This window comes from Mytilus californianus, unplaced genomic scaffold, assembly GCF_021869535.1.
Source record: "Mytilus californianus isolate M0D057914Y unplaced genomic scaffold, xbMytCali1.0.p SCAF_11, whole genome shotgun sequence".
Taxonomy (NCBI): domain Eukaryota; kingdom Metazoa; phylum Mollusca; class Bivalvia; order Mytilida; family Mytilidae; genus Mytilus; species Mytilus californianus.
Genome location: NW_026262593.1, coordinates 20,439,414 through 20,454,771, shown reverse-complemented (window position 1 = coordinate 20,454,771; position 15,358 = coordinate 20,439,414). Strand labels below are relative to the sequence as shown.

Sequence of the window (15,358 nt, the reverse complement as noted above, 5' to 3'; positions counted from 1 at the left end):
ATTTTTTCCTCTTTATTCATTCTGAAAGCAGTTCTCATCTATACGAAATCTGACTGATCTACAACTAAAGAGCATATTTTTTTTTCTGTTTTGGCACAAACATGAATATAAACGAAAAAAAATAGTCTCTAAAAAGGAATTGATATTCAAAAAATGGTTTTAGATTGCATTGAGAACAAAACTAATCCAAATCAGGTGTCACCTATTATGATACTTTAACTTTTAAGATAAGAGTACATTTAAACTGTGCAGTTTATATGAGGAAGTATATGTATGCCTTAGCTGGGCGTTATCCAGATTATAGCATAGTAAGAACTAAGTGATTTTATCTATGTCATGTGTTAAACATAAACGACAAAGTGTGCGTCATTAATTGAAATAGTTTGATTTAAAGTTAAACTCGTTTATGAAATTTCTCCGTAATTTCATCGTATGTTTTTAATTAAGTATTGATATTTTTGCTGTATATAAAAAAAAATCGTTATAATTTCTTTTACTATTTAATCCAACTATTGAAGAATTCTAAATCTTAATAAAAGAACATACCAGTGATTTTTTTGGGTTTTTTTTTTCTTAACTGACTGAAAGGATAAAGGTCAATTAATTTATCAAACTCCCAGATTACTTTTAAAGGGGGGAAAAGCTTTGTCAATTTTATATATAGTCACATCGCTTTTTGGAAAGTCACTTTCAATGCCATTACCCAAACCTCAAACGGTGAACTGCATATCAAAAGGCCCTATACAAACGATACCATTCCTGAGGAAAACTGATTTATTGTCCGTTTCTACATAAGAAAAAGTCTGTACCAAGTCAGGAATATGACAGTTGTTATCCATTCGTTTGATGTGTTTGAGCTTTTGATTTTGCCATTTGATTAGGGATTTTCCTCTTTGAATTTTCCTCAAAGTTCAGTATTTTTGTGATTTTACTTTTTTCAAATAGTGAAAAACATTAAGCATCCTTCCTTCATTGCATAGTATGGAATTACAACAGCCAATATGAAAAGCAATTCAAAATATTGTTCCATCATATCAAAATAATTTTTTCAACATGTTTAGAGAAGGTCCAAATCACAAAAGTCAAATCTTATAACTTACCAATAGCTATATAAGAACCTAGATATGTTTCAGTGAAGTAAAAATCGTTATTAATGACCTTTCTGTCCAGTCCGTTCATTCCTATTCTCTCTATTCCATCTGAAAAAGGAAAATAAATATATCTTAAAGGAATACATTACAGTCAAATTAAAGATTATCAACGGTGCGTGTACATTTATTTATTTTTATTATGAACCCATCTATCTCTATATTTTTGTTTTTGTTTTTTAAATTTTTTAGGGGAGTGGTTTGTATTTCAAGCTTGAAATTCCTAATTTTTGGTGATTTTGCTTTTTTCAACTTCTTCATCGTCGATAGGAGGTTCAATTCTTTTTTTTAATTTATATTAGTAAAAATTTGTCTTGGAATAACCATGTTTATATTGTCAATGAAATAATTTCTTACGTGTTTTCTTTAACGATATACAAAATAACAGGGTAACGAAGATAATTGATAAAACTTATGTAAATTGCGAGAAAAGAAATGTTTTCGTCAATAGTGTTCAAAAACCAAATATTCAAAATATGTAAGTAAAGGAAGAAACCAAAAATAAGTTTAAAGAGAAAACAAAACTTTTGAAATTAAAACCCCGATAAGAAACGTTTGGACTTTTGGAAGATGGCGACTTCATTCTTTCAACTGTCCACCAGCAGAAAGATCGTTCCAATGATAGAACTACGAATATATCTAGGATAATTTGAAGCTATTTTAGCTATTCACATGCAAATAACGCAAAACGGACGTTGAAACTATCATGATAATTCAAGTGTTACGGCCAAATATATGACTAAACCACTGATGTCAAGAGGAAGATAGGTGTTATGTTGCATCAATAACAAAATAAACATGTTTTGCATGACAGTTTCAGACATTGAGTCAAAGTAATATATCGATCAACAAATAGAAAAAGCGATAAGAGATAAGGCAAATCTATACACTGAATTTGGTTGTTCTCCTGATCAGCCTGTCGAAGTTTTTTTGTTTGTTTATCAAAATATTAATTTTCCTATTACGGAGAATATGTGTTTTACGTCATGAAAAAGGCCTCATCAAAGATATCACACTTATGACTTATGATTTAGTCTTTTCGTCTTCAGAGACCCATCAGTGATGCACAAATCAAAACAGTTAAAAGGCCAAAAAAGTACGAAGTTAAAAAGCATTGATGACCAAGAATTTCGAAAGGTTTTCGAAAACATCATTAAATAAAAATAAACGTTGGAAAACTTGAGTCTTGTCTGAATCAAACATAGGCAACCAAACGTTATTACTACGATCCTACCCATAAAAATCAGTTCTTTTACTAAGTTTTAATCTTCATTCAATATCGCGGTACGTCCCTTAGAAAAGTCAACAATGATTCCGAAAAAATGTCGCGCAAAATAAAAAATCTTGAAAAACAGTTAGAAAACACCAAATCGAACACACAACAACATGATACAAGTAGAATACAAACTTTGCAGAATACTGTTCTAGATCTTCAATGTCGTTTTATGAAGAACAATTTAATATTCAAAAATTTGGAAGAACAACATACGGAAGATGTCGAGCAAAAACTCCGTATTTTCATTTATAAACAATTAGGTATAGAACACGATATCGAATTTGGTAACGTTCATCGGTTCGGTAAACGCTCTAGGAACAATCCGAGGCCTATCGTGGAGCGTTTTCTATACCACAATGACCTTAAAATGGTGCTGGATAATGCCAGATGGCTAAAAAAGACACCCTACAGTATTCACCAACAGTTTCCGAGTGGAATAGAAGAACGTCGTAGGAAGTTATATCCTATACAGAAGGAAGCCAAATATTCGGGTAAACCTGCTGTACTTGTCCGTGATAAACTCTTTATAGACGGCAAACAATATATCCTTGATGAAAGCTTGGAACATGTGGATTTGAGAAGTGGTAACCCTAGAAGTGATAATCCTTACAGTTATCGCGATTCTCTTTTGACCACGCCAAAAGATACGGACAGGCCGTACAAAAGGATGAGACGCTCAGATTCATCACCACTAATAAATGGCAATGGCGCCTAGCATAGCCATGGAGTACAATATACTACTGAATTTATTGACAATGTAATAAATAAAAATACCCATAGTTGTTTATCTGAAAATATAAACTGTATTGCTCATTCATTACTTGAATATGACAATATACTTGTACATCTTAAAGATCAAAACACACAGGTTAAACCTAATAAAAATGTTGACCAGTGTGAAAATAGACGATCTTGTGACAAAGACAAAAGGTCGTACTTTGAATTGTGTAATGATTTAAATGTAACAGACCATTTTACTGCAGTTGAATTATACAATTTATTTTCAGAAATCATTGCTAATTTCTGTTCAGATTTTTTAAATGATGATTTAAATGACACAGAGTTAAATAGTTCATATTCCTATGACACTAGTGGTCGTTCACCGAGTGTAAATAGTACCTTTAATAGTAATCATGTCATTAATGATGTTAACATTTTATGTCTAAACTGTTGTGGCATAAATATCAGAATGCAATATCCAGAATTTGAAAATATAATTAAAAAGCACGATATCGTATGTTTTGTTGAGACGAAAACGGACGATATTGATGTCATAAATTTTCCTGGTTTTCACTTTAAAATGAAAAACAGAAAAACAGTGACTAGCAGACGATCAGGAGGTATTATAGTTGGTTATACGGAAAATTTAAAGAATATGATAGATATTAAAGAAACAGATTGTAAATATGTTCTGTGGTTTCAAGTAAACGGAAAAGTTTTTAAGTTAGATAAACCCGTTATTTTTGGCGATGTTTACATTCCTCCGGAATATACTAAGTATTCATCAGATGAAGCGATAAATCAGATTGAACAAGAATACTTACGCTTTTCAAATTATTCAAGTTATATATGCCATTTAGGCGACTTTAATGCCAGAACAGGTTGTGATGATGATTTTGTAATTATAGATGAAAATGAACATGGTGATAATAATTTATCTGATTTTATCGAAAATCCCGTTAATGCTCTTAGAGATCAGTCTTTCCCTATTAATCGTGTAAATATGGATAAAGGAAAAAAAAGATATGGAAATATGCTGTTGAATTTTTGTCAAGGTAACGGCGTTTTCATACTAAATGGGAGGATGGGACGGGATCAAAATATAGGGCGATTTACCTGTCGCAATGCCAGTGTCGTTGATTATTGTATTACCAGTCCTGGACTTCTAAAATCATTTAAGGACTTTGAAGTTTTAGATTCAAGTAAATTATTATCAGATGTTCATAACCCTCTTTCTGTCACTTTTTATTGTATAAATCAGACTATTTCCTTTCAATTTATTTGTGTAGAGAAGAATGATAAATCTAAATCGTATGAAAGGTAAGGCTTAACGTGTTTGCAGTTTAGTGTTAATAGAAATACGAGGATGATATTAACATTAGTAAAATTTACAAAAATTAACAACGTTGAAGAGCCTTTGTTATCGCCTTAGAACTTAATTTCTAATTAGTTCATGAAAAATAACACTTCACGAATTTCATGCGTCCTGCGCTATTATGCAATTATCTTTGTTATGAACGCCCAAACCTGAACAATTAGAAGCCATAGGTGTAGAACTACGTAGCAACGTTGTGAGCTATACTGACAAAAAGATATCTAATGAAAATAGCCAAATTCATCAAAGGTCAACTTTACCTTAAAGTTTGAACTTACCGTATCCTTTGACAAAAGTATGAAAATTAAATGACACAGCTAACGTTGTAAAAAAAGCAACTGTAGTATACCGCTAATCAATAATCATAAATCGATTAAGCAAAAACAAATCAGGCTAACAAACTAAAACTGAGGGAAACACATAAACTATAAGAGGAAAACAACGAAACAACAGAAACACAGACCTACAACAAAAGCAAACGCCAACATACATAGTAACAGACTGTCTGACAACAACTGACATATTCCTGACTTGGTACAGAACATTTTAAGAAATAATGGTTAGTTGAACCTGGTTTTATGGCTAGCCAAACCTTCCGCTAATATGGCAATGTTAAAAATACCGCCAAAATGACAACACTACATGACAGGAATACAGTCCAAACAAACGCAAGAACGCTCAGCACAGAGAGATACATAAATAAATAATATTATAGTACATTACAACATGTAAACCGCAGAATAACAACGGACACCTCCCAGGAATTTCCGACAGCACATCAGGACACCACAATCGAAAGATAAACTGTGCGTCACATGAATGGATCAACGTCACAAAAAGTGACGTTTATATTATCACAGGTAAATTTCTGAAAATAAAATAGATTTGTTTTATTTATAGACACGTACAAGAATATAAAAATTGTGATTGAGTTTGTAATGGTGTAATTATTTGTATTGTCTGACCGTATCGGTTTTTCTTCTAAATTAAAACTGTGCATAAACAAATAAATCCGTTGCATATAGTTGCTTTAAACTTAAAATCACATAAACGGAGTAGCTGATTTTGTATCTTAACTTTATATATCGATTGTACATTGTATCGTTAATTTTACATACCTATAGAAAATAAGAATAAAATAACTGTAACCCAGCAAACACAAAAACATCTTTAAAATGTTTTTAAAATGATGTGTCTAATGTCATGAAAATATCACAAAAAAACGTGAGAAAAACATTAAATGTATGGTAGAATATATATCGCTAAAACGTTTTCTAATATATTTTCTAAAATATTTGCATAATATAATTAAAATGTTGTAAAGAAATATCATGATAATGTGAAAAACAATGGCGTATAAAACATTTTGATAATCTTTTAAAAAATATTTTCTAGAAATATTTTCTGAACGTTTGAAAAACATCATGAACATCAAATAATGTTATAGAAATGTTTTTTTGGATGTTTTCTTGCAAGTGAGACTGTGCCTAAAAAATGATTTCAAAATGTTTTAAGAAATGTTTTTGGTTGATATCTAGATCATATCAATATAAAAATGTCTGTACTTCTGATTGAGTTTCCTGCTTTTTTAAATAACAAATCATTAGTTAAATTAATTATACACAGTGATTAATTCTATATACAAACAAGAATAAATCAGTTGTTTTGCTAAGCATATGAAATGCACAATTCAAAGTCTCTAAAAACAAGAAGTATCTACAAATGTTGACACATCCAAAATGGCAGACACAACTCATCATGGTCAAGCCACTTACCAAATATGAAGTCATTCTGTTCATCAGCATTACTAATTAAAGTAATGAAAAATTTGAGAACATTCAACATTAAATATGACCTCATCTTGATCAGCAGTTTTGGGAAAAAAAATGATGAAAATATTTGTTGGACAACATCCGACAAATATAGGTGGACAGACGACAGACAGTGCAAGAAAGCCCACATTCTAACCACAATGGTATAATTTTTAGTTTTTCACTCTCAACTTTTATTACCTATCTTATACACATCATGCATATGTCAACCTGAACATGCATGACATATATGCCATTGGACATTATGCAAACATTATCCACATTTTTAAGTTCAAGTTACATTGACTAAAACTTGTGTCCCAAATTCAGATTTTTCAATACAACTTCTCTTTCTAAACTAAAACGCTACACTTCTAATAGGGTTAAATCTTAAGTCAATAATCATTGATAATTGGCTGAAGAGATGAGAACAAAACACCATTTTACATCAACTATTTGATTTATTTAAGAATACATTGAAAAAGTCAATCAATTGTCTTATTCAAAATCACTTGGAATGTCTTGTAGTGTCTTATATCTTTTTCTTGCTGTGCCATGCTTCTGAAAAAAAATTAATCTTACATTCATATATAAACTTCTTGCACATTCCTTTATTATAGAACGATTCACGTTGCCTGAAGGATATACATCCCCTCCCCTTTAAAGTTTTGAAACAAATAACGATGATAGTCTGTCGGAAGGGGACGATAAATGACTGACCGTGTTAAGAGAGAGCAATATGCCACGCTGAACTTCATTAAGTTATTTAAAAAAAACACACATAAAAAACTTTAGACTAGATATGTGTCCAGTCAAGAGTCTTATTTCATTATACTCGTTGATTGTTGTCTATCATAATTTTTTTCTTTTATTGTTTTGTATAAATCAGGCTGTTGTTTTTCTTGTTTTTTTTTAGTTTTCATTAAATGCATTGTATCATGTAGGGGCCTTTAAAAGCCCTGCTACATAATGTCATTAAACATCTTATTGTCATTTTTAAGTGTTAAACTCTGTAGAGTGACATAGTTTATAACTTGTCATTTGTATCTAAGGGCATATGATACAGTCCTAGAAGTATACTATAGGCACATAATAACTTATCGAAGTGTTAAGCATTGTTTTCACAATGATGATAATAATATAACTTAACTTCCGAGAAACACACAGATGTCATTAAATGAGTTGTTTATATGTATTTGAAATACTTCAAAGGAAAGCAAATATGTTGGACTAAAAGATTGATTTAAATAAACAACTTGTTTCTATTTTGTCACAAAAAAAATTATTTATTCAAATATCCAGATATCTTTTCTGTATTGTATGCCCTTAATCTTGAATGTAATGCATTGTTTATGCTAAATATTTGAATTAAATATGGAATAACAGTAATTCTGTATGAAAATCTTACTTCAAAAAAAAAATTCTCCTGAAAGGTTGTAGACATTCCAAAGAACCTGCGCCACTTCCAAATTGTAAACCTGCATATTGAACTTGTCCTTTGTGGCTTTTCTTTTAGCTCCTGTTAAAAAATAAAAGATACATTGTATGTACATTGTGTGTATGAAGCAATAAATATAATTTTAAGCAACAGTTTATATTATCTTGCTTGTACTGAAGTCTTACATAGTCTTTGTAATGTTCATTAAGCTGTTAAGGGAAATTTAATTTACTGTTTTGCAAATACATACATACAATGATTTTACTAGAAAAAAAAATCTCCATATTCAAATGGTGCTTATATTAGTGTTATTGTAACTTGTTTGTGTGCCTCGGAAACAAGGTATTGAGTCATGCTTATTGCAATAGTTGTTGTTGGTTTAAGTCTGTCAAATTTTTTCATTATGTGTATTTAATGTAGGCAGTTAGTTGTTTTGTTTCAATTGTGTTGAGAAAAGTTTAACATTTGTTTGTCAAGGCTTCAAAGTGGACTATATGGCATTGGTTTTCTCAGTTTTGAAAGCTGTACAGTGACCTATAATTTCTTTTATCCAAGTCATTTAAATTCTGGTGGATAGCTGTCTCATACACCTTATCGCTATTTCAGTATTTGGAAATCTGTCCCGCTTGAACTTTTTACGTCAGCATACGTCATACAATAATACACCTTATCGCTATTCCCGCTTGATCCGAGAATCTATCCTGCTTGAACTTTTGACGTCAAACAACAATCACTTTTCCATTGTGGCATCAGATATTTTTTATGATGACGTCAAAATTTTAAGGAAACTTGTGACAGTTGTGTGATGTGCAGTAATGGCGGACAAATAGCGATAAGGTGTATTACTTTCAATTGTGGTGTCAAATATTTTCTAATATGACGTCAACATTTCATGGGAACTTTTGTGATGTCCATGGCCAGTAATGGCGGACAAATAGCGATAAGGTGTATTGGCAATCAAACACACAAGCCACATATCCTTATAATTTTTTTATATCAATGAACAAATTCATAATTGGTGTACGTAGATGCTTGAACAGTGGCGGATTTAGGGGCCCCGACCCCCTTATGGAGCTACTTATAAGATAAATGTATAGACTATTTGCAAGTATCACTCCAAACGTTTGTTTGCCTTGGGCAGGGGCCCCCTTTTTTCAAAACCTTGATCCGCACCTCCAGAAACAGATGTAATTTGGTTCCGATTATGATTGAACACACACGATGAATGCACAAGTTCATCTTAACAGATTAATCATTCTTACCAAGTGAGTATATATCGCGTAACAAACAATTTTCTTGGCTCTCTTTGTTGACATCCTGTCTTCGTTTCGAAATTAAAATTTCAAAATCATTTCCGGTGATAAAACAAAAGTCGATTCCGGAAAAGGTCGGTTTTCCGTAAGACATTTAAACGATACGAAAATTGAACTTAGTACAGTTACAGTTTTCATTTCTTAATTTCTAAAATATACACGAACGAAATGAATAAACATTAAACAAAAAAGGTGATTGTTTATTAATACATTATTGCGTAATTTAATGTTGAATTTTAATATAAGAAGGAATACAATCTGACTTCAAGGATCTTCAAGATATCAATTAAGGATTTCAACCATAGTATCTTGCTTGTCATGATATTGATGAAATGTAGTACTATATCTTATCCTGAAAAAAACGAGCTAATTCCACAAAACGTTGTGTGTGGGGTTTTGAATAAAGTTTAAATAAAATGTTATTTTTATATCCGTAAAATGTTGAATAAAATATCAGTAAGACTATTAAGTAATGTGTATGTCAGAATATTTTATAGAAAACATTTAGCTGATATTTTTCAGATGTTTTATGTAAAACATTTTAATTTTACGTTATAAAACATTTTATGCAAATAGCAAAACTATATTTTCTGTAAAACATTTTTTTGCAGAATGTTTTTTGGATATTTGGAAAATATTTACTTTAAATGTTGTTAAAATATAAAATACCAATTGAAGAAAATATTATTTTTTTATATTATAAAATATCTACGGGATATTTTAGAACAATGTTTGAGAACATGAATAAAAGATATTAGCAAATAATATTTTGTTAATGTTGTAAAAACATTTTACTTAAATGTTAGAAATAAAACATTTCAAAAACAATAAAATAAACATTTTTTTTATGTTTAAATGATATCTTATTGAAGTATTTTGTGAGAGACGTCCATATGACATTTAAAAAATGTTTTTAAAATGTTGTGTGTTTGCTGGGAATATAAGGCAAGATCATGAAAGACAAAACTGTAAACACACATGAAAACAAACAACATAAAATAAAAACCCTGTAGACGAACCACGAGTAATTCGATTATACTGACAAATAAGACATATGTAAAATGTACCTAAAATACAGAATTTAAACCACAAACGAAATAAACAGACAACAACTCAGCACAAAATGACCCACAGGACACACACGTATAAGAAAGTAACAACAAAATGACCGAAAGCGGGATATATAAATACCGAACCACATCGTCTCCAACTGCGAATATAAGACATAACAAAATATTCAACCGGACTTACAAAAGAAACATCATAACTAAATACATGAATGTTGGATACTTTATTTCGCGTTTAGCCCTTACAAGCCCATTTCGCGGCGATTTAATTTCGCGATTTTCAAATTTGATTGATGTAGTTAAATAAGGAAAAATCCAAGTTTTACGCCATCACGAATTGGTTGACCGTTATGGAATAACCGTTTCACAGATGATATCGGATATGTTCCTTATGTCGTAGCTACAATACCCTTCCCTTTTCACGAATGTGACTTACCGAATTAGACTATTTACCGGATTTGTAATAACATAAGCAACACGACGGGTGCCACATGTGCAGCAGGATCTGCTTACCCTTCCGGAGCACCTGAGATCACCCCCAGTTTTTGGTGGGGTTCGTGTTGCTTAGTCTCAAGTTTTCTATGTTGTGTCATCTGTACTGTTGTTTTTCTGGTTGTCTTTTTATTTTTGGCCATGGCGTTGTCAGTTTGTTTTCGATCTATGAGTTTGACTGTCCCTCTGGTATCTTTCGTCCCTCTTTTACATATTCGCGACGATTTATATTCGCGTTATTTTTCTACTCGCGAAATTTGCGAGAATAAATCGCTCGCGAAAATTAGTTGGTTTACAGTATATAAATACAGAGACATGTCGTATAGCAATGCGAATTCACACTCGGTAAAACAGTAATATTCGTAATAGCTCACGTTCGGTACTAAGCAGACCAGATGACGTAGATGGTAAACTACAATTTAAGACGTGGTTAAAATGTTATTAGTTAGTTTAGACACTGACACATCGTATAGATCAACCAATTCGTGATGGTTTCCATAAAATTAATTTTAATCGTTCCTCCTCATAACTCTGTTGGAGCAGTTTCTGCGTAAGGAGCACACTCCTGTATATAAAGTCCGTATAGTGTGAACATGCACGAGCATACCGTATCAATTTAGATATGTAAACACCATACGACGGGGCAGAGGGTATGTTACTACTGAGAAATGGGAAATTGATAATTGGGAACTTGAAATCATCCCGTTTGTCGTAGATTTTAGTCTGCAGTCGTCCATCTGTATCCATATTAAGGAAAAGATCAAGGTATGAAGCACTTCTTTTAGTATTAGTAGTATCCTTAATTTCAAGTTTACTGGGATATATGAGATGTAAGTACTGACTGAAATATGGATTATTCAGTGATGGGATTTCATCAATATATCTGATAGTAAAATTAAAGAATTTCGCAAGGTGCTTTTTCTTTTTGTCTTTTAGAAGGTTCTGAATCAATTCTGCTTCATACAAATACAAAAACAAATCGGCCAGTAAGGGTGCACAATTAGTACCGATTATGATACCGACTGTCTGTTGAAGTATCAATCCTTCAAACTCAACAAATATTATCGATCAAAAAGTCCAGCATTTTTATAATATCATCTTCAGTGGATTTTCTGATAGAATCAGTGTGGTTCTTCACAAAATAAGAATTATTATAACACAAAACAAGAAATCTATATCTACGATTCCTATTTTTATAGAAAAAGCTCTGTTTAATGAGATGGTAAAGTCGATATTTTCAATTGAGCATGGAGAATAGTAGTGTAAAGCGTAGGAAAATCAAAGGTCTTAATGTTGCTGCGAATTGCAGAGATTGTGATCTAAGATTTAGCAGTAAATCTTTAGAATTTTTAAGAATCCACATCTGATTGACACCACTGGTTAAATATATCTCATTAAAATATTTCTGAAGGCCATCTTTTACTGTAGAAAGAATAGTAGTCAGCACTTCAGAAAGATGTTTAGTCGAATATCTTGATGATCCAGTATGTATCGTTCCATATAAGGAGTGTTGTGAACACTTACCATTTACTGAAAAGCAATACTAAAATGTATGTTTTTCACTTATTTCAGTTACAATTTTATATGTAATTCCAGAATATAGAATTATGGTTAAAAGAATTTCCGAAAGTTAATTCCAGATTCAGATTTAACAAAGAAAGGCTATTAACAATACATATGCAACTTTCGATCAGAACGTTACTTTTATGTTAAAGTTTGTATAAACTCTTACTATATATTGATATAATTTAAGATAATGTTGTGTACAAAACTATTCGTAGATAGCTATAGTATTTATTTTCAAACTAGTTCAATATTTAAAAAATCGAAACTCAAACTCGATTAATGGGTCGAAAATACATGTGTAACTTATTAGAAAAGTAAGTCAATTTCAGCTTGCTTATATACTTCTATGGTGTTATTTCCTTTCATACCGATAGGTCATTCTTTTGAAGAAACAAACCTAGACGATATCCAGTTCCAATGAAACGTGCTTCAAGGCATTATTTGCAATGATAAAAATGCAAACTACAGAGTACTTAAACATTTTATTCGTGTGTTGTTAACTATTGGGTTTTACTGTACAATTTTCTATCTTGAACATTTTAAAAGTTTAGGCCGAAACAGTTCTTTCCTCCGTTAATTAGGCTGAAATAAATACCATTTTCTCTATCAAAGGATGAAATGTTCCTGTTTTAGATAGAGGAACAGTCACGTTCTTTAAAAGAAGGGGGTATAATATTTGATCCAGATTCTCAATTTTTGAAGAAGAAAACATTATATTGCCAGGCAAGAGAGAAACAATTATTCTGAAAAGTTCGTTAAAAATTGTTGACAAAATAATCTGCTTTTCCGTAATAAAAATGTGAAAAAAGAGAAAAAATATAGCACCCCTTTGATAATTGTAGCAGTAAAGATTATATACCACACAGTTGCGATCCTGTTTTCATTATCTCTGAAAAGATTAAAGACAATGTAACGTATCGGTATACTACATCCTACGGAGGTTGTAAATTAAGGCGACAGTAGTTTCCAGTGTTGTTTTCATTTTCTGCCTCTTTTTCAGAGTTGGTGTTCTGCATATTGTAAATACAGTGTTGATGATAATTGTTTGAACGGTTCAATTCTTCTCAATTGAATAATGACTCATTATCTGGGATACAATCAGACATGGATTGTAGGTATGCTCATCATTATTTTTCAATGTTGTATGATTTGGTCTTATTTCAGGTAGTAAAATTAAAATTGGGAATGGAAATGGGGAATGTGTCAAAGAGACAACAACCCGACCAAAGAGCAGAAAACAGCCGAAGGCCACCAATGGGTCTTCAATACAACGAGAAAATCCCGCACCCGGGGGCGTGCTTCAGCTGGCCCCTAAACAAAAAAATGTACTAGTTCAGTAATAATGGACGTCATACTAGACTCCTTGAATGTTTGCACCTCATATATCCCAGTGAACTGAGATTAAGGAAACTAGAAGGAATGCAACATATCATGATCAGTTCTTCAACATGTTTTAACCCCGGCATAGTATATTTCTAGGATTTTGATTGGCTAATGACACGTCGTTAAAAAACCCATTGTCCTGGATGTTACAAATCCATATACCCGGGTGTTACCCGGGAAACTTCGTGCGCTTCTAAGGAAAATAAGTCTGCTTTCAAAAGTGGGCCATTAGTACTCATAGAAATGCCTACAACCTGTCAATGAACGTTACTGCTGAAACGTACATAGATGTTGTTATTAAGGAAAACTTACAGCTTTAATCATCTCATCACAGTTCCAGTAAGAATATTTAGCAAATTTGCCTTTTTCATTACAGAAGAATGTTTCGTTTGAGTTGCAGCAAATAAATCTGCGATCAGATTTCTTAAAAACCATTAAATAAAACAAGAGAACCTTTGTTTGATTAAACATTTGAAAGTTGTGTGTGTAGGTTAGATAGCCAATACATAGAAGGGATATTCAGAGGAGGTATTAGCTGAGATGTGGTAGTGACATGATGTTTTACTATTAGACTTTCTGTGGAGCGCACGGCTTTGATTGTGGAAGCATGTTTTATTTCATTCTTTAGACGTTTCGTGTAGTATTTACGTCATACCACCACCACATAGTGGACAGCTTTGTTGGCCGGTAGGAAAACAAAACGCCTTGCGAGTACTTGAATTTTATTTTTCATCCTAGACATGGTCGTATGACTTACCCTTTAATTTATTCTTAAATTAGTTTAGAAATGTGATATGCAAATATAAACAATATTCAGACATTTGTTCCGACATAAATCAAGTTGTCATATTTCTCCCGTTTACACTTATTTTGACAATAGGACGAAACAGCATCTTGAATGACCCGACGATACTCTTTCCAATTTGCTTTCGACGTGGATGATATTTTCGTGATTTTTTTTTTAAAAAGTTTATGAACAATCGGTCTCGAATGAAGTCGAAGTCCCCTGTTATTATATGGCCATATGGATTAGATCTCACAGTATCATGTTTTTTTACTGACGCATAATTCAAAATTAAACTTCTACTGGTTTTGTTTTTATACGTATAAGAAATTATAGGTGACTCTAAGTTATCAATATATGGAGGTATGATAACGAAAAAAAAAGTTAGAAAAATTGATTAAATCAGTTACTTTGTAATATATTTTATTTTTAGAAAATGCCTTTTATGATCTTCAGGTTTGTCAATATGAGGGAACAGTCTATGGTAACAGAAAATATCTGTTATGATACCAGTACATCCATATCTTGAACTGGAAAACGATATTGTATCACACTCCTTATAAATATCATGCAATTAATTGACTGGTATCTAAGGTTGCATGATAATCATTGTCCACCATTGTCTTTAAATATAGATAAAAACTTGAAAATCATTAGTTGTAAAATAATTGTGTTGATTGCGGTTAATACGATTTTCAGGATACCTATGATTACGTTCTTTGCATGTTTACTGATCATAAAATCACGCAGACGACATAACTTGATAGAAAACGATTTCCTTGTGATTATGTATTAGATACAATACAAAGGTAACAAAGAAACAGGCCGGTAACAAGCGTTGCCGGATAGTTTTTCTGCACGAGTAGTTAGGTGAAGGTCCGAGGCAATAGCCGAGGACCTTGACCTGACTACGAGTGCAGAAAAACTATTCGGCAGTTTGTTTCCGGCCTGTTTTTTGTTACCTTTGTTTTGTATCTGACTTGTA

The 15,358-nt window shown here is 31.8% G+C and overlaps 1 long non-coding RNA gene across 1 annotated transcript; it reads right to left on the bottom strand.

The window, feature by feature from the left end:
* Positions 1–6,771: 6,771 nt before the first annotated feature.
* On the bottom strand, positions 6,772–9,304 carry LOC127719717 (uncharacterized). Its single transcript, XR_007990464.1, has 3 exons — positions 9,031–9,304; positions 7,739–7,849; positions 6,772–6,891 (listed from the first exon to the last, which is right to left on the bottom strand). It is a non-coding gene; the product is annotated as an uncharacterized LOC127719717 (long non-coding RNA).
* Positions 9,305–15,358: the final 6,054 nt, after the last annotated feature.